Source organism: Varroa destructor, unplaced genomic scaffold, assembly GCF_002443255.2.
Source record: "Varroa destructor unplaced genomic scaffold, Vdes_3.0 BEIS01000005.1, whole genome shotgun sequence".
Taxonomy (NCBI): domain Eukaryota; kingdom Metazoa; phylum Arthropoda; class Arachnida; order Mesostigmata; family Varroidae; genus Varroa; species Varroa destructor.
This window is the reverse complement of record NW_019211458.1, coordinates 31,405,084-31,423,839: the sequence shown is the minus strand read 5'-3', so window position 1 is coordinate 31,423,839 and position 18,756 is coordinate 31,405,084. Positions and strand designations below refer to the sequence as shown.

The 18,756-nt window shown below is 43.3% G+C and overlaps 2 protein-coding genes across 5 annotated transcripts in view; one reads left to right on the top strand and one right to left on the bottom strand.

The window, feature by feature from the left end:
• Nucleotides 1-14,490, bottom strand: part of Snrk (SNF related kinase) — a 101,950-nt gene extending 87,460 nt beyond the window's left edge. The window contains exon 1 of the mRNA XM_086991219.1: nucleotides 13,785-14,490. The gene's annotated coding sequence lies outside the window, so the exon portion shown is untranslated. The remainder of the gene's footprint in view (nucleotides 1-13,784) is intronic.
• Nucleotides 1-18,756, top strand: part of Egfr (epidermal growth factor receptor) — an 82,362-nt gene that overhangs the window by 7,989 nt on the left and 55,617 nt on the right. For 2 of the 4 annotated variants that reach the window (XM_022809589.2, XM_086991214.1), the window contains exon 1: nucleotides 3,053-4,635. The exons of 1 other annotated variant lie outside the window; for it this stretch is intronic. The gene's annotated coding sequence lies outside the window, so the exon portion shown is untranslated. Of the gene's footprint in view, nucleotides 1-3,052; nucleotides 4,636-18,756 lie in introns of those variants that run through there. One more of the 4 variants, XM_086991215.1, reaches the window with a different exon arrangement.

The following is an 18,756-nucleotide window of genomic DNA, read 5'->3' as shown; positions in this document are numbered from 1 at the left end:
AGATCATTTGATTTTTTGATGAACGTCCATCGATGAAAGATTGGATAGGTTTGAGTTCATTTACTTAGGTATTTCAAAGGTTGCCTTAGCTATCGGATTTTAGTTAAGTCCTTTTTTAAGTAAGCGGAAGATATTGAAAATGGCTACTATATGAACAGGTAAGTTGTGGGAAGCACGTAAGATTTTCGATAATTAGGCCAAAGTTCTATATTTGTACGAACAATTTGGCTACCACATTCGGTTTGGCCTTGTAGGCATTGCACATTTAAACTGGTACCAATTATCCTCAATATAATTTTATGACGAGTAACTACGTCGTAATATATTATACCGGTAATATAATACTCAATCCGACAGGAAGCAAGTCAGTCATATGATTCTTTTATTAATGACGTAGCCTTTATTTAAGCATTTTATTGAAGGCGATCTTTCCTCCAGGTTCGGACCGATTTTCAGAAGTGTTACCCACCGAACCTATTCTGGCCAATATCGCTTATGATAGATGTCAAATTTTCATATATCTTCAAATGAAATTCAACATATCAAAGCACTAAACGATGGACTCACGGAACATAGCGCTCCCTTTTGTGTGGCTCCACCGCAACACCTAACGCTGTGAGCTTTTAAATTTTTGTTTTGCTAAACTTACGAGTGTTGATAAAAGAAGCTTAACCGGTCTGCCAGTTCAGTACAGAACGACAATTGATCACGTGCTAAATAACTGCAATCTTTACGTAAGATATATTAGTAACTTCTTACTTTATATGTGGCCTGTGTCTCCAGTATTCTGCGCAGACGTAAACTTTAAAAAAGAGACCTGCATGATCTAAGGAGGCCTGCACAAAACGGAAGAAAATATATTTACTTAGAAAAAGAATTTTCGCACAGGACTAAATGCTTTCAGGCATTAATACACCTCAGCTAGTATCAACCGGAATAGAGTGCAGGCGGAAGTTTAGACGCGTTTCCTGATGCACCTGCTGTGTTTGAACTTCATAGACATTCAATTAGCGGTACATATTTCGGTGGAAGAATGATACAGTACTTTCAGTATATTGGGAACAAATATTGAGGTTTTCCGGGCAATTCCTTACTTGAAATCTATAACAGCGTATGCTCTTTCAACTGGAATACAACTTAAAGGCAGCTTATTGCTATTACCAGTGATAGTAGTTGTAGAATCTATTTAAATCGAGCTTGCACAATTTCCTCTAACTTAGAAAAGATATTTTTGTCTACAACGAATAAGAATCTCGTCAGCCGCAAAGATTCTCGTCTGTCACAACGGCAGTTCTTCGCATTCAGCCCCGCAATAGATAATACGGTGCGTGCGGCCGTCTTTACTCTCGATAGAATAAGGGGGTTGGCTGAAGCCGACTATGCATTGAGCGTTGATAACGCCAAAGGCTATTGAACTATGCATTCAGACTAGCCTATGTTGTTTGACATTGTGATTGCTATAGCCAGAAAACTAGCTCATTTGGATAATCTGTGATTTTTTGCTCGTGTCTGGCCGTTCCTTGTGTTTGTCGGACTTCGACTCTGCCCTACAAATCGATGAGCGAGTAACAGAAGCGGCGGCGGCATCGTCGGCGCTAGCGACAACACCGCAGACGGATTTTTCGCTGTCGAACGCCAGTCTGGGTCACCGTTCCCAACCATTTCGTTCCATCTCCACTCAATGGTTTTCATTGGGACCGACAACATACCAAACGCTCAACAATAATAACAACAACAGCAGCGACAAAAACAACAACATAAGCCGAAGCGTTAGATTCACCCTCAAGATTGCACAAGTGGCGCCATCCGACGGTAGCGACAGGAACCACCGATTTATATGGAATGCAGTTGAAAACTTTGGAAGGGGGTGACGCGAGTGATAAAGTGAATAGAAAAATGAACGAGAAAATTACAACAACAAGAAAAAACCCTATTAGCAAATTGTATTGTATATATGGACACTTACTACCGAGAATACTATTATATAAAGTGTATATGCCAAACAGAGAGGGATATTTTTGCTAAAAATTGCAATTGACCAGTGACGTTCCCACAAAGGGTACTTTCATCTTGATCTTTGGAAAGAAATGATTGCGACAGAATGTCCGACATGGCAAGGTTGACTATTGCTGTTATACGAAGAATTATGTCTAGAAAAATTTTAGCGAAACCATCGTGTCTCGCGCGTGTTTTGGAGTATTCGTAATATCAAATTCCAAAAAAAGAAAAACAACTTTAAAACCCAATATCCATCCCTAAACTCGGTCTATCTCAGAGTCCACAAACATGGTATCTGGATATTTGTGTATTTGTGCTTAAAAATAGAGAGTTCGGCCCTCTGCAAAACTTTTCTGGGATTTCAAATTTGTCAGTTATAAAGGATGACTGGTGGAGTCGTTTTGAAGCGGCATAAAATCAGGCGTTGTAATCCTTTACGTAGCCAGGCTGTTATTTGTCCTTTATTTTTCGAATTTCTGACAAACTGGAGCGTTCACGTGACCCGTAAAAAGCATTAATTCACATAAACCCTTTAGTGGAAAATTACAATGACCTGCAATCAGCTAGGGTACTTGACCAAAGCGCAAGCTCTAACATTTTGAATTTGTTATATCTATTTCAGGTGAGTTCGTTTATTAATCCCGATGCTAGGCGACATCGCATCTCATCATCTAGGCACCACATTATCTTCTATGCGTACATACGTTTTCAGGTATAATAACACTACATAAAAGCGCAGAAAACGAGAATTACACCCAGACACAAAGCATATTTCACTAACTATATGTATATATATATATATATATATATATATATATATATATATATATATGAGACGACTGTTGTAGCAGTATAACAGATGACAGAAACGCAATTACACGACAAATAGCCACTAGTCCAGCGAGTCATAGCACCTCATGCAACGGTGCTTCTACTGTGGCACCCGCTCTCAAACGCTCCCTTGCCTCTATGTATAGGGCAGTCTCCTCTCCCAGCGACCTCCTCGCCATCGAAGCATCCGAAGAACAGCACGCCGAAGATGCAAGACGGCATCGATTGCCAAGATCCAAGATCAAATAGCCCTGAGCGGGCGGTGAATTGTCGAACAGACGCGCCAGCGCCAAACAAATGGCGAAGCGTTGTATATAATCATTTATTATCTAGTATAGTAAGAAGTTAGCATCGGAAGTACGTAACTGGACTAGTTACACTGCCACTGACAGTTTCCTAGCCTTCGATTGCAGTCAGTGAATGGAACGTGGGCATCATTGATTATGTTCTGTGAGCGCATTGCGTCTTGAGTGTTTTGTGGAGTGTCACACGTATGTATGCAGGCGAACCCCGGAACGCAACAGGAACAAGCCGCTCAGCTGGTGACTAATCATGGAATCGTTGTTGCAGCTGTGCGATAGTGCTACAGTATTGAGTTGGGCTTAAATCTGAAAGTTGGCCGATAAACGCAAGAACGATCGAGAACACAACATGTTTTTTATTCGACTTTTAAGTCGTTAAACGTTGCTTACGTCGGGCCGCCAGCACAAAACAAAGTGTGGTCATGCCCGGATTCGAACCTGGATCACCACGTGTCCCGATGATTAGCAAGCAAACGTGTTACGCGCTGCGCTATCACTGGGACAACGAAGCAGTATTGATCAGAAGCGAGGCGCAAGATGAAGTTGATCACCTGTAGCGGTCGCAGTAACACTAAGTACCACAATCGCTTATAACGAATTCCTCAATTAAGACTCGTGCTTTTATGGAAAGGTCACTTCCCGCGTTTCTTAGGAAGGAATGACGACGACAACGAAGACAAAAGCAAGAATACACCTACGCTGATGCTTTGCATTGCATTGATTTTTCGTTGTGTTATCTCGCAACACAAAAATCGTTTCTTGCTTGCTTGCTTGCTTGGCTGTCACCGCTGCCGTCAGCGTCACGTACGCCGCTGTAACAGCAGCGTTTTCGGAGCGGGCCATGCTCTAACCCTATAATACGGCCGGAATCAACGCCAAACAGCAGCAGTTCTACGTGTACAGAGTACCCCGCATGTTTCGACCGGCTATCTGCTTGGGGTGCTGGTGGAGGCAACCGTTACTGGAAACGACACCAAGTGAACGAAGGGTTACCCCAGTCGTCCATCTTCGTCACTGATTTGGATTAAAGTGCGCGCAAGGAATATCCATTACGACTGTGTATTAGTGGCTACTGAAGTTTGTCGGGCTGGTTACTGTTCGTGTTATTGTTGGTTCGTGGTGCATTTGATTGTCGTAGAGACTGCGCTACGTGCTAGTTCTAGCGTGGTCGTTACCGCGCTGCTACCGCGAGTTTTTATCGCCGCGTCGTGCCTATTCCAAATGCTGTTATCGTTGTCGTCATTAAGTGAATGTTATTAATGATGTTGTCAATGCTGTTAATACATTGCAAAAGAAGCAAATAGCGTTTATTTGAGTGATAAGCGGGCAAGAAAAGGGCATGCACCCCATACTGAATGGAATAAGGCTGTGTATGCGTACATAGATATACGTACGAAGAACATACGAAGGAAATTGTGTGGGGCTATTTTGCCCGCTAAATAAGTGAGTGAAGTGAATATCGAAAAGCTAAAACAAGGAGTATTTTTAGTGACGTTCACTGCGAGTAAGTATTCGCATTGAATAACATCAAACTAAAATCGATTGGAAGAATGTGATTTTTGTTTCTAGAGCCTTGTTTTAATTTTTTTTTTTTTCGAAGATAAGCGATGATAATAATTCGTAGGGGCATTTCTGAGAGGTAGTCAACAGATCTCATTCTATTCCCTAAGCATTTCTGTATAGAAGAGCAATGTAGTACTAACAAATTTCGCTTCTAATTACGCTCGTGTCGCCATAACGTCTTAAGTTAGTGTACATCCCTTGGCGTATACGTCTTCGCATCGTATGAGACGAATCTAGAAGATTCACCATGGGCTCGTTAACGTTAGGGGGTGAAATGCACCGCAGAAAGTGTTGCACCCTTTTTCTAAAAGCGTAGAAAATGTGACAATGGTTACTTCATGCCACACCGATAACTAAAACGAAGCAATTCTAGAACGAATATGAAATGTGGATTAATGTTCGCGTCACATTCCACTTTTTTCCGCACCCCCATCAGCACGCGGCATAAAAAAAAGAGACGTCGAGGCGCTGCTCGCCGACATTTTGGCCATCTGCTACCAAAGTTGTTGTGGCAATGCCGACGCTTATTCGCTGAACAGTATTAGTACTTGAACAGGGGAACAGTTCGAATCAAAGCGCGTAGTTTTGAAAAGAACTTGTGCATAACTAAAGAAAAAAAAAAAAAAACTCAAGGCGATTTGTTATATTCCTATATTCGTTTATTGATATTTGCGGCTTGCGGGTGAAGCGTCAAAATGCGAGACAACTTTGGAGATGGCCATTGGAATATTATTGCGTACGACCAGACGACAGCCCAATCCATCCGATTGGCTATCTAGTGTTGAATGTGCTAATGCTTAAGAGCAAGTGCTATGCTGTTAATAGCGTTAGGGATCAAAGCGTGGATTAGAACAGGGATAGATGCCCGAACCAAGTGGATGTTGGCCTGCTGTGTTGATCGAGACTTGATGGCCCGATGAACGACTTTTGTGCTATATCATATAGACTTCGCCGTCAATGGCAACGCTGCTGGTGGTCGTCATTTTGGCACAGAAATAGAGGAAATAGCAGAACTGGTCCTCCTCAACGGTCGCCAGCTTGGACGACATCGTCGGACAGCAGTCATTGCTTCTTTGCGTCGTATTAATGGCGCTGACGGTGCCATTTCGAAACCCATTTTCGTAGCAGGGGAACTTCTCTTCATGGACCCTTGGCTTTCCTTTTGCAGAATTGCATTTCATTACGTTGCATCGCAGTCGATCACCCCATTTTTGCTAGGTGAATAGACCACATAAATAATAACAATAGTAACGACCTTATGTAAATATGTCATGGTTTACAATTAGTACCGAAGCAAGTTTTAGAAAGCAAAACGCAAAATGTTACATTATCATAGTATCTACCGCACAAGACCCGAACAAATAAGGCCTGTGCTGTTGGTCTATATGGCATACTTTGTTGATGTCATTACAGATCTGACTCCATTTGTCTAGCAGAGCACTATTGACAAATAGGATCTCCTACTTGATAGCACATTCGGGTTTCATTATTTGTTAGTTTTAGCTGTTATTCATTTACTGCTTATTATCGTTATTTGATACACAGATGTGCATCACTCATTATAGAACATTCCTCAGGGCATCACCGCACATCCTCTCTATAGCTCGAGTACTGCCTCGATCTACTCTTGGTATTGCTGTTGCATACAGGTAGCGACCTGTCACTATATGGACAATACCATTATTGATTTAGGGTTTTGCCGGACGAATCTTGACACACGTCAACGAATATCATGCCAGCTTCGGCTGTTGTTGTTATTTCCGCGCCCCCAGAAGCGGTGATGTTTCATTTCATGTGAGTACCAACGATAACGGGGGCAACAGCAGGCGAACTGGCAAACATGCGCACACAAACAAAGAGACTTGAGTCTGCGCTGGTCAAATGTTTTCATTTCGACTGCTACATCGCCATCCACGGAAACATAAATAACTACAGCCACTGCGAGCATTATAGCCATGCTATGCTCTGTCAGAACGTCAGGTAAACCAGATCGTTTATGTAACGCGCATCTTAATTCGTCGGCCTATAACGGTAGCAGCTCAACGGACTGACGCCATTTGCTTCGTTTTGTAGACGACGACAAAACTGAAGGGTGAGAGCGAATAAGCGCTGAAAAAAACAATAGGACAAGGCAGCCAGGCAAAAGAGTATTTTCTATAAACGAATGAAATAAGAGTATATTGTCGTTTTTTAAAATGTCTAGTAAAGGGCACAGATCTGTAGAGAGAAAACGAAGGATTAAATCGACATGGCGGTGGGTAATAACATAAGGGCGAAAATACGGTAGGTGCCGTGAGAAAGAGGCAGTAAATACTTTGCGATTGTAGTTCGTACGTTTTGCGTCGACGGAGGATCAAGTAGTGGATGACGCCGTTGTGAAGAACAATCTTCAAATGATTTCTAATCTTGTCGTTTATATTGACGCTCGTCACTCTTGAGACGAGGCAGGCGCTTCTTTTATGGACTGCGTTAAATACGATAACTTTCTTACTCTGTTGAAATTTAAAGTGTCTAGAGTGATATGTGGTCTGGTCGTCTCCAATCGCACGCGCTTAGCGACCATAACACAAGACAAATTACGAGACACGTACTATATTGTAGTTGGTATCCGTCGTGAAGCATAGACTCTGACACTTGTCAGCTCTCGAAAATCTTGAAATGTAGACTTTTTAACATCTTTTAGGTCGTCAAGCCTAATGTTGGACAGTTTTTGCCCAATAGAATTACACGTATAGCTGGCAATCTCTAACTCTTGTGAGAAAAAATGCATTGGCTTAAGAGACACTTGTGGCGCCTATTCAAGTGCTTCAACCTATGCGAAGTACCTTCGAATAGGCGTGCAAAATCCCAGGTTGATTTGATATCACAGAAGCTAAATTTCTAACGTGACTATACCTTAGCGGAGTTTGTAGTAAAAAATTATAACAGTCAAAATGTCATCATTCAGGTTTTCCATTTGCACACATCTCTGTATAGACGTTCTAGTCAACTAACCCCCTATGAACATGGACGATTGCTTTCATAGATAAACTACCAAAAATAGTAGATTTAGCTATTGATAATGGAGCGCATAAAGATACATACAATGGTGGTGAGTTCTATAGTAGTGCTTGTGATGTTTATTATGATTGCTATCAGCTTTGTTGTACTAGGAGCTGTTGGTCATACTGTATTATTCAGCAAATATAGAAGTACTATTTTAACTAAAACTCATAGCCGCCACATCGAGTTTGCCATAACCAAAACTGTTGTGCACCCCTGCCCTGGCTTGTACTTTGATCCCTAATGCTATTAATGCAGGCGGACAGTTTGTTTTTAGATATTAATTCTGTGGACAAACCTTCAAGCCACTGCAGTGTCTAGGGTGGGCAATAGCAATTGCTCACGCTGTAATCTTGACCGATCTTCAGAATCCCCATAATCGTTCTACGCGTTCAACAGGTTCTGTCTTATGTGAGGGCCTCATTTGAGTGGAATTCAAATTAAAGTGTTTGGCTACTGCGCCGTAACTGGCCCGCGGTCTGAAACGGATCGGTGGGTTGAAGTCCCTGATTCTCTTTTTGCCTACAGACCAACCAGGTGTACACCGGAGTTGAGCATATTTTGTGACACCGTTGTCAACCGTATCGGTTGAAATCTGCATGTTGAGCCATATTCGTCCTAGATTAACTAATTTTTCGATATGACTGCTTCTGGACTTCTCGTCGGTGGCGCGCTGTTGGTTTTCACATTTTCAGTAAAAAAAAACTACTTAAACAAAGGTTGCGTCCTGTGAGTTAGCGATGAGCTATGCACGAATGTCGATTAACGCTCATCTATGGTCAACTTTTCCCGGCACGTACAATGCGTAGATTATGTCTGAACTATATATAAGGGGTCTACACTATATATATATATATATATATATAAGACGTTCGTTAACTATGTTTTAGTATAAATTAGCCATAAATATTTTGGACCTGAAATTGTTGCAATTAATGATAACTAAGATGTTGTAACGTTCTTTATGAATAGGAGCATCATATGCAAAAACGAAGACTACACCAATGTCTTTTCCAAGCTTCAAAGCCGTAGAAACTTAGGATGACCAGTATCAGGTTTTTCTATACTCCGTTCAAACAAAAATTGTTCACTCTAAAGCCAACCGTTTGCTTCAGCGTTTGTCGTTGTGTCAGAAGGGCTAAGAAGAGCGAAGAATGACCGAACATAGAACAACAGCTTAGAGACTTGCTCGTGTCTTCGTCGATTTAACTAAACAATAAAGTCCTGCAGTTCTACTTCTCTTTATGTATGGCGTATAATGATCGGGCTTACAGAAAAAGAAGCGGAATCCTCGAGATACTCTACTTTATTCTGCTATCTTTTGCTCGGCTGGCCTTCATCGTTTTTCTGCTTTTTTTGCAGGACTTGATGGCAGACCTGCGCTAATCTGCAAAGCTTTCCCCACCATATCGTCTTGTCACTAATTCTCGCAGTGATAGGCAGCATGGCGCTTGTATCGAGACTCTGCCACGAGTTTGCCGGTGTTGTCCCGCTCGCTGGCCCGATCCGGCTTTTTTCGGTACTCATCCGTCCGCTTTCGCCTGCTCACACACTCTCATTGAACGTTCATAGGCCTGTTGGCTGCTTTAGCATCAGCCCGAACCGAAAACGGCCGCAGGGATGGCAAGCACCATAAACGCAGCCTACGACCCAGAAAATATATCAGCGGCTTATAATCAACAATCAGTAGAAATAGTATGGACAACATTTTTCACAGTTTTAGCCCAAGTTGGGCCAACACAAATCTGTCCTTTGACCACACTGGACAAAACTGCTCCGTCTGCTACATTAATGTTACTAAGGGCTGCTGTGGCGAAAGCCAGTTGCCAGCGTATAACCGTGACGGCACAATAACAATCGGCCACGTAATGCTCATTGGCTAACTAATCGGCTGGCCCAACAAGTCAGGCCCTGTCAACGCGTCATGATGTCGGTGCCTGTTGTTGTTGCTGTTGCTGTAGCTGAAGCTGCTACCATTGTTGCCAATGTCAAGTAATAATGAATGCATCTTTAGTGGCGGTACGGCCAATGCTCGTTCAATATTGAGCGCAGCACGAGAGACCCGCTATAAAAGTAGAGAAGGGACTAGACGAAAACTAAGACGTCGATCGCCGTCGATTCCGTTGCTGTTTCAAAGGCCGTCGCAAGCACCCGACGCTGCCGCAGCGGCACAGCGGGCCCGCTGCAATGCGACAATGCAGCCTCTCCGGCTATAGTTCATTGGTGTTTCGTTCTTCTCCATCGCCTCCTTCTTATAGATCGACAGACAGACAACGGCAGCAATAACAACAAGAAATAAACCTCTTGAGTCTGCTGGTCCCGCCGTGTTTCTGCACTGCCTCGTGTTCTGCGAACGTCTCTGAACGTCGATGAGAATTGTCGCTGAGTTGCATCTGCAGTTCTGCGGCCTGTGGACGCGACACCGCTGCCTTGCCAACAGCAAAAGCCCGACCGGGCACCCATGGCAGTGATGCCGTCCATAGTATCTGTTAGTTCTTCTGTGTGCGAAAGTAGCCATCGGTGGCTCTGAGCGTCGAACGCTGGTCCGTAGCAGATTTCTTCTTCTCGCCCATTTCGTTGGACGACGTCGACCCAACCAATGAAGTCGTGATAGCCGTTGTGTATTTTGCTGGCGGCAGTAGTGGTGATAATGCTGATAGCTGCAGCGACTAGCGGCGGAGAATGGCGAAAGACGACGACGACGACGACAAGAACGGCACAGTCAATCTCGACCTCAACGACAAACGCCGCTGGTTTGTCTTCGTCCTGCTTTGTTGTGCTGGGGAGCCCGATTTGCTGGTCGATGTTGATGCAGCTAGTTACGAGCAGCGCCGATATTTCCTACATGACCAGCCATAGCAGCAACAGTTTGCGTCAAGTTCGAGTCAAGACGCAGATAGAACAGCATCAGCAATTGGACACGACGAACAAGAAACGGAATTCACCAACACAACAAACGCCCTCCTTCCTATATTTTCATTTGTTTGTTTTTGTTGTGTCCATCTCAGAGTCCTTTGCAGCGTCAGCGTTTGGCTCTGGACAACAACGCCAACGACGATGACAACAGCAACAAAAATAGCAAATTCTTCTTCTACTTCTCCGTCAACTCTGCGTTTCTGCTGCTGTTTCGTCTTTACTGCCTGCGTCTTCGTCTTGTCCAATGTCGTTGTTGGCGCCGTCTAGCTGGAATGCTGGGTGGTAGCGGCGGCGTATGTGCGGACGACTTGGGACGATTAGTTGTTGATCTCCTTTAGTCTTCCTCCACTTGAGCATCTCGGGAGCCTTCAAGGAATCCGACCGAGAAGTCTCCTGGGCCGCCGCTCGTCGATTGCTTCTGTCTGTTCTGATTTGGTGTCCGCTGTTCGGCAACTGCGAAAATGCAGTTTCTTGGCCTAAGCCAAACCGATCCAACGCGAGCAGGCAGAGTCTAACCGTCAAATGAAATAGAGTCCACTCGACGACACAACATGGTGACGTCGGCAGGGTCTTGCTCTGGCTGAAGTTGGCGCTGATTGGCTGTACCGTGGCGTATCGTACGCGTATAGCGCAACATGCACACAGCCGAATACGGTCGCTATGAAAATGACCATGAGAATAAACACCAGTAAGGGCTTTAACAATTGTAGTGGTAGCGTTGATGGTGGCCACAGAGAAGAGTGTCGCCACCACTGCCGGTGGTGTTAGTTAGCCGCGTTGACGCTTTGGGGGAGACATGCGAGTTAATGGGGTGCCCTTAAGGACTAGAAATTCGACTCACTTTTGACGCTCGTAGACCGAACGGGGTGGCGTATTTATGTCGTCGGTGCTAAATGTACTGTTATTGTTTCCTGGGATGATTGTATTGTTCTGCGCTAAAGGCTTCAGGATAAGGGAAACAATGCGACGACTGTTCAACTTAACTGGAATATCTCGGACGATCGGCGAAAGTCGAAGGCAAAGCTTTATACGATAGACAAACTTATCTCAAACGAATCAGAAGTCTCATTCAGTTTTCGCATGTATGTCAGGACAGAAAAAGAACGTCTTCACTTATAGCTCTATTGTTAAATGGGCATCGAAATGTATACAATATTAGCGATAGTTAATTATTGCTCCTTGGTCTCACGTAACTAAACATAACAAAAGTTTACGTAGCTGATTGCAATAGTTGAGCAACTTCCGTCACACCTAACAACTACCTAGGTAACAAATGTTGCAAAGCTATGCCCATTGTCTGCACACAACGGACATCAATGAAGGCTGGCTTTCGTTGACTCAGTACCAAAAGTACCACAAACAGCTCAGATTCGTAACCCTATCTTCGTCACATATGATACTTACGGTACTATTACTGCAACGAATAATACAAACTCAACGAATAAACGTACCGGCGGAGTTGTAATAAGCTTTCTCCCACTAACTCACCAGTCATAAATCGAAGAATAGAAGATCTTTAACGCAAAGACGTTGACCTTGACGTTTAGCATTTGGTGTTAAACGCGTCATTGCAGTCATCGCCGACCCTGATTGTCAGGGAAGAGAGTTGCTTTTCGAAGAAATATCCAAGCTAAAATGTTGCTATATAACCTGGCTCACCAATGTCGGAAGGTATAGCAGCGATTCTGGCGGGCAGCGCAGATCCAGAAAGCGCTCCATAGATACGCTAAACCTTGCCAACCGCTTTCAACTCGTCGAGCACCTGCCGCACTGAACATAGAAGAAACAGATTCCCCTGCAGATGCGTCGTACCCATTGGTAATTTGCCTATTCTGGTCTATACGTTTAATTGTATCTGCTTTCACGCAATAGATGCGTTCATCAGAGGTTACTAGTGTCATTTGAACTAAACACGCCGGGACTGTTGAGACACACAATTCGCTTTTGGACATACAGACTGGCAATTTATGGCGTAGGCCATTTCTTGATGTTAGCTAGCTAAGACGAGTGGAGGCGAACAGAACGATCGGACGAGCATCACATGTAAACCGACTTATCCACATCCAATAATTACGTTTGCCTTATTCAGGCTCGACGACCTTATGTTCTCTTTCCATACTGTCCTGCAGCGTCTATGAATAATTCGTATAAGTCTAACGTATAATTTAATCGTTTCCATTGGTCCATGTATGTAATCGGCTGGTACAGCATAACGCCGTGCTAGAATCGCTGAACTCTAGTCGGTCTGTACGGAACTGTACGTGGTACTTTACTTCGAAACACTGCTTATTGATTAGTGCTTAGTGCCTACTATATTTATGTCAACCTTAACCGACAGTGATTCGGCCTATAGTGCTGCTGCTGCTGCTGCTACTTCTATGTATGAGCATGCTAGCTTTCTATGAAATCGAGTTGTTTTTTTTTTCTTTTTTTTTGTCCATATTACAGCAGAAGTCTGTTATTGTTGAACCATTTTCGTTGATTCGAGTTACCCTGTGGCACGCATAATATGCGAATAAACATTTAGGTAATAGGGACGGGTTCGACTGCGGATACCAAAAAGAGGCATGAGATGGCAAAACGATGCCAGAAAATACACAGCTATAAAGGGGTCTTGTTTTATTAAAATATATGTCATTATTTTCTTGAGGATCATCATCATCATCATCATTATCGCTGTCGGTGCGTTCTGCCGCCGTCAGTCGGTTGCATGTCGCGGCTGTCTAATGCGACAGCCGTTGTAGATGATGATCCGTTGAAAACGATACAATCGGCAGAAACTGTTGTCACCAGCGACGACGCCAAACGCAGCGACTCCAACAACGAAGAGAAAGCCCTAAATACATGAATAGAACAAGCCATTCTTCCCGGCGGCGGAAATAAGCTTGTTTGCTAACGACCGGTAAAAACTGCTCACGTTTCTACTTTCTTAGATCTGCCTCCCTGTATCTTCGAAATCGATTAATAGTTACATGTATGAAGTGTGGACTTGAACCGCAGTAATGTGTTGAACCCGACGGCAGCCGAAAGCCGTTAACTAGCGTCGTCACTGTTATTTACATTATTACTATTAGAATTTTTCATAGCAGTAAACGTTCGTCAACGGCCTATCAATAGAAAAGAGAGACCTACCTTGCAGCATTTAGAAACGGTGCTGATGTCACTGATGCTGTCGTGTATTAGTGAATTTCATTTTCGTTGATGTTAAGCTAAATTTTTGCGCTTTTAGCGTTTCTCAAAGTTTTGTGTACACGTAAATCACCTGTTGACTGCCATAGCACGTTTCTGTCGTCTGCCATTTCGAACCATAGGAGATAATCGACGGCAGAGAAACGTACGCTCGTCGTTAGCTTAGACAATGGTAGAACGAACATTGTATCAGCCCTGTGCAAACATTGACGCGATGAATGTTTGACATTCAGGGTATTCCTATCACTTATTGTAACGACTCACCGGTAATTCTCTGTATTATTGTATCATATGTAGAAGATGGGCGACGTGGGCGAGATGCGTTCGTGCACGATACAAAAGTTGAGGGAATGTCGTGCGCCATTTGATCAGTTCATGTTGAGCTACGCGCTCCCTTTTCCCGCTGCCACGATAACTTTTTCTGTTACTTCGTGCCGTGATCTATATTGATACTTGAGAAGTAAACGCGAGATTAATTTCCTCAAGGCAAAAAATTGTCATTTTGTGCTACGTTTATCCTTAAGCATGGCATTTCGTTAAATAGTCATTCTTGATGATTCATGTTCAGACCGCCGCTAGCAGTCGGGACTCGTTGTTCTGTGCCATGATCCGTTTGGCAGTGATATTTTTCTGTCGTTGTTTTATTTTCGTTGACCAGGCTGATGGCAGATGGCAATGTATAGCAAACACGTTAAAAAGCTTGATTAAAGTACAAATCAGCGGTACAGTAGACATTAGATATATATATATATATATATATATATACACACATATCACGGTGGGATGTAAGCGTATGACTGTGAACATGAATGTCGAGTGGTGACACTTTTTTCGGCGTTTATCAAAAACATTGAGCAAAGATATTATAGGCTGGCAGAGTATAAAATTTTCGGAATAAGTCTGGTTCGACTTTTATATAGTGACCTGTACAGTTAGCGTGCACAAGCATCCGTTTGTACAATTTTCTAATAATACACTTATGTCTATCTGTCTGTCTATTTATTTATCTATCAATATATCCGTATACATTTATTGCAGAAATATGGAAAAAAAAAAGCATGCATCAAGCTGTTTCTAATGTCGATCGCTAATTTTATTGAGCAAGTCAAATGTAGTACGCAAAACCCTAGTCCACTGAGACTCATTATATCTATTCGCTTGAATAATAAGAGGACATTTTGCCCTTTGCGTAACTCAACATGGCAGCAAGTCATATATGTACTATGTAATATATGCACCACCAACGAGTCCAACTTATATATATATATATATATATATATAGGTTATGTGGTGCTAAATGCACCACCTATGCAAGACCTTTACTGTGCATAGCATATGGAAAAAGCATATGATCCATTTCACCGAAAAGCTGACTTGATTCACTCCATCTGACTGTATCAGAGAGCTACCATTGCTCTTCTGCTTATGCATATGATCGTTTACATTTGGAATCTTGTTTTGACGGCGACCGTTCTCGCATTATCTCTAGGCCTCTATCCTTACATACATAGCATATATACACATTTCTCGTTCTCTGAACAGCAGTTTTTTTTTTTTTTTTTTTTCTATAGATGAGCTATAGACAAGACTTGCGTACGATTGACTGCATTTTTTTTACCCCCTGACGCCCCCTTGTTCCGTCATTTCTTTATGGGGACAAAAACCACTTACTTACCCGGAAAAGATGACGAGTATCATTGTGGTGATGATAACAAGGACACTGGCGCAATGGCTCCTTTGCGATGATAAAGGGTTTCTCCAGTAGAGAAATTAACGCTCATCGTAAAGGACTGTGGTGGCGAGACTAGCGCCAACAGTAATTTTGTGGTTTGCGCCATCTGGCGGTCAAACAAGTACGAGGGACGGTCGGCGGCGATGATAATGATAATGAAGAACGAACGAATAGACGTGAAGACAACTGCTCGACTAAAGTCAACTAATATGCATCGGTCTTGCCAAGAATACCCTAAAGGCGTCAGTGTTCCAGTAGCAAAGCATATACTTAGCGAAATTATTTTATTTCGGCCGTTAGCAGCACGGTAGAGGAGCCAGTACGTGATGCTGCATCGTCAGGTCAACTTCAGTTTCTGTCTATGTATCTGTCAGTTCAGCCGGGCAGAGTCCCGCTCCTCGAATCGATCGCAGCAGAATATCGACCGAAAACCGATTTTCCACTATTGGCAATAGGAAACAAAAAGAAATGACGGAAAACAAAATACGATACACGCGTCAAATCAGACGGAAATAGTCCAACAGATAGTTTAGTGGAATATTTGTAGTAACAGTTATTGTCTCGACGCCATCGGACGCAGCTCCTTAGCCTTAGCAGTTCCATGGCCTATGGCAATGGTACGTTAGAAATTTGTGTGACCATACAAAGAGATACCCAATTCTCGTCATGACTGTTTAGCACCGCTTGTAAATAATAACAACTAGTACCCATAGAAGATATGAGGTACGAAAACAACGCACGACCGATTTTGCGCATCGGCTCGAGCAACGTGGTCAAAAACCTAACGTCGAAGCTCGACATTTTTGTACCTAATTTTCGACAGTCTTTCTTATATGACTGCTTTGCGAAACGAGCTGTGATGCGAGACAGAGGTCTGAGCTTCGCGAAGAAACGCGACAATAGAACCGCATAAAAATTCGCAATACCAGCTGCAGTTGTAGAATCAGCCAGCGTCAATGGCGTCACAACGGCTACACAGAAACAAATCTTGCTACAATGGACCATTTCGCGCACATCTTGATAATCGATCAGAAGGTCAATTGCGATAACTTGGGTTAAATCACTTCGGGCTAATGACGAAAAAGCCCACTACGGTTGACAACAATAAATTGTCGTCTGGCAAAGCTTCACACAGATATGATGATCAATACACGTAGTCGATGGCCCCTATTAAAAATCGTAGCATTTTAGTCGGTTTAGCTCGGATCGAAGAGCACCGAGTTGTTAGCTTTACGGACAGAAACAGGCATGCGGATCGGATCCAATACAAGGCCATGCAATGAATACTCAAACGTCATAAAATTTGCTTGCCATCACCTGATCTACTGCAAATGGAATACGTTGCTAGACAGAGTCTGCGTTAACGGCGGCAACTATCGAAGCTGATTGCTTTATTGGCATTCATCATATACCAAATAACCTATTGTATACTTTAGGTACTTATACATTTTTATTCATATGTATCAGTGCATACACGCGGACGTTGTACAGAAATGCAAGCCACGTCCACTCTTGACGCGCAGCAAGCAGCAATGGCAACAACGATAGATAAATCATTTGCTATAGAGTTTAGGCGGTAACGACAGCTGTTGGCAGCGCAGGAACAGCGTCAGCGCCTAGCCCACCTCGTACCACCAGACGCTTCGCCCTAGCCGAAAGTAGCATGACTTTGAACGTATCTATACATTACCTTGGTAATATGCGGGTACTGGGCAATATTGCACTACTTACCTTTATTACTAGCTCTAGTAGAAAACAGCTCTACTAGAGCTAAAGTTGCCGACAGAAACGAGGCAGGACAATAAGTTCGAAAGGTATGGGGGTGTCCATGTGCAGATTCGAGCCAGCATCACTCATCGTTGGCGTAGGGCAGGGTCTCCAGCCAGTCCACTTGTCCGCCTGTGGGTGTACATCCGATCTGAAGATCTTTGTGTACTACGATAGGGTGGATAGCTTACGGCGCGGTAGCGGCAGAGTCCGCTGCAGGTGCAGCCGTTTCTACGTGACGGTAGGCCGCGATGACGATAGTTGGTGCTTCTGACTATGGTTCCCGCCCTGGCGGCCAAGGTCCTCTTTTTCACTGCGACACAACAGCTGCATATCCACTGAAGCACCTTCTGCTGTCGTTGTTCGAAGTTGAAGCAGGTACGAGTATTATTAATAATAACAACAGCGGCATAACACAAGTGTTTAGCTTGAGCGGTGGTGTTTCCGTCTGCGACCACTACATTAGGACTACTAGTAGGAATAGAAATACAGTATCGATTACCGACAAATACACATTGAAACCTTGGGGCTATCGGGAATGTTCTAAAGAAAAACCACAACGAAATACAAGTTATCACAGATGATTTCAACCGCTATTGACATGATAAGCCGTAGAGTGAGGTCATCTTTTTGACAAATTAGTTCTTTTGTGGAACAGTTTTTTTTACTTGGCTATTGAATATCAAGATAGCATACTCAAATTATTCTTTTACTTTTTTAAGGATAAATAGATATACATGTTAGTTTTACCGGCGATACTTTAAATAGTGCGCCAGGTAGAAAATGCCAGCAAGATCCATTGCCAAGTACTCCGACATCGCATCCATCAACATCCATATACACTGAGCAGGTTATTTGGATAGATACTGAGCCGGGTTATTAGCGAGAATTGAGAGGGGTAGTCACTTGGCACCCACCAACATAATACCAATATTGGAACGCGGCGTCAAATTAGTTCGTCTGTACTTCAGTTGCCCACGAACGCTTTCCAGACGCAAGGGTATTTATAAAGACGATGTAGTGATAATGTCAACCGTGTCGAAAGTCACGTCCATCATTTGTTTATCCAAATATCAACTAGCTTGAATAATGTTTCGTTAAGCGCAATATCAGAAGGCCAACATCAATGGACGAAACGTAGACGTTGTTACCCATTCACTGAACTTATCTAGCTATTTCTCTCTAACAGCTGAAACACCTGCTGCTCTCTAACAGCTGAAATTCGGATTCGAATCGCTAGACCTGCGTACTCAAGCAGTACCAGTAAGCGCCAAAAGGACACCCTAGGAGAGGGGCAAACGTCCTTGCCTCCGAAGACCGGTGCAGATTCGACACTATTGGCATGTTACACATCTGCTGAGAATACGCCTCTGTTTAGGCAAGCGTGTAAGCCAAGCCCGATCCGTGTCGCGTCTC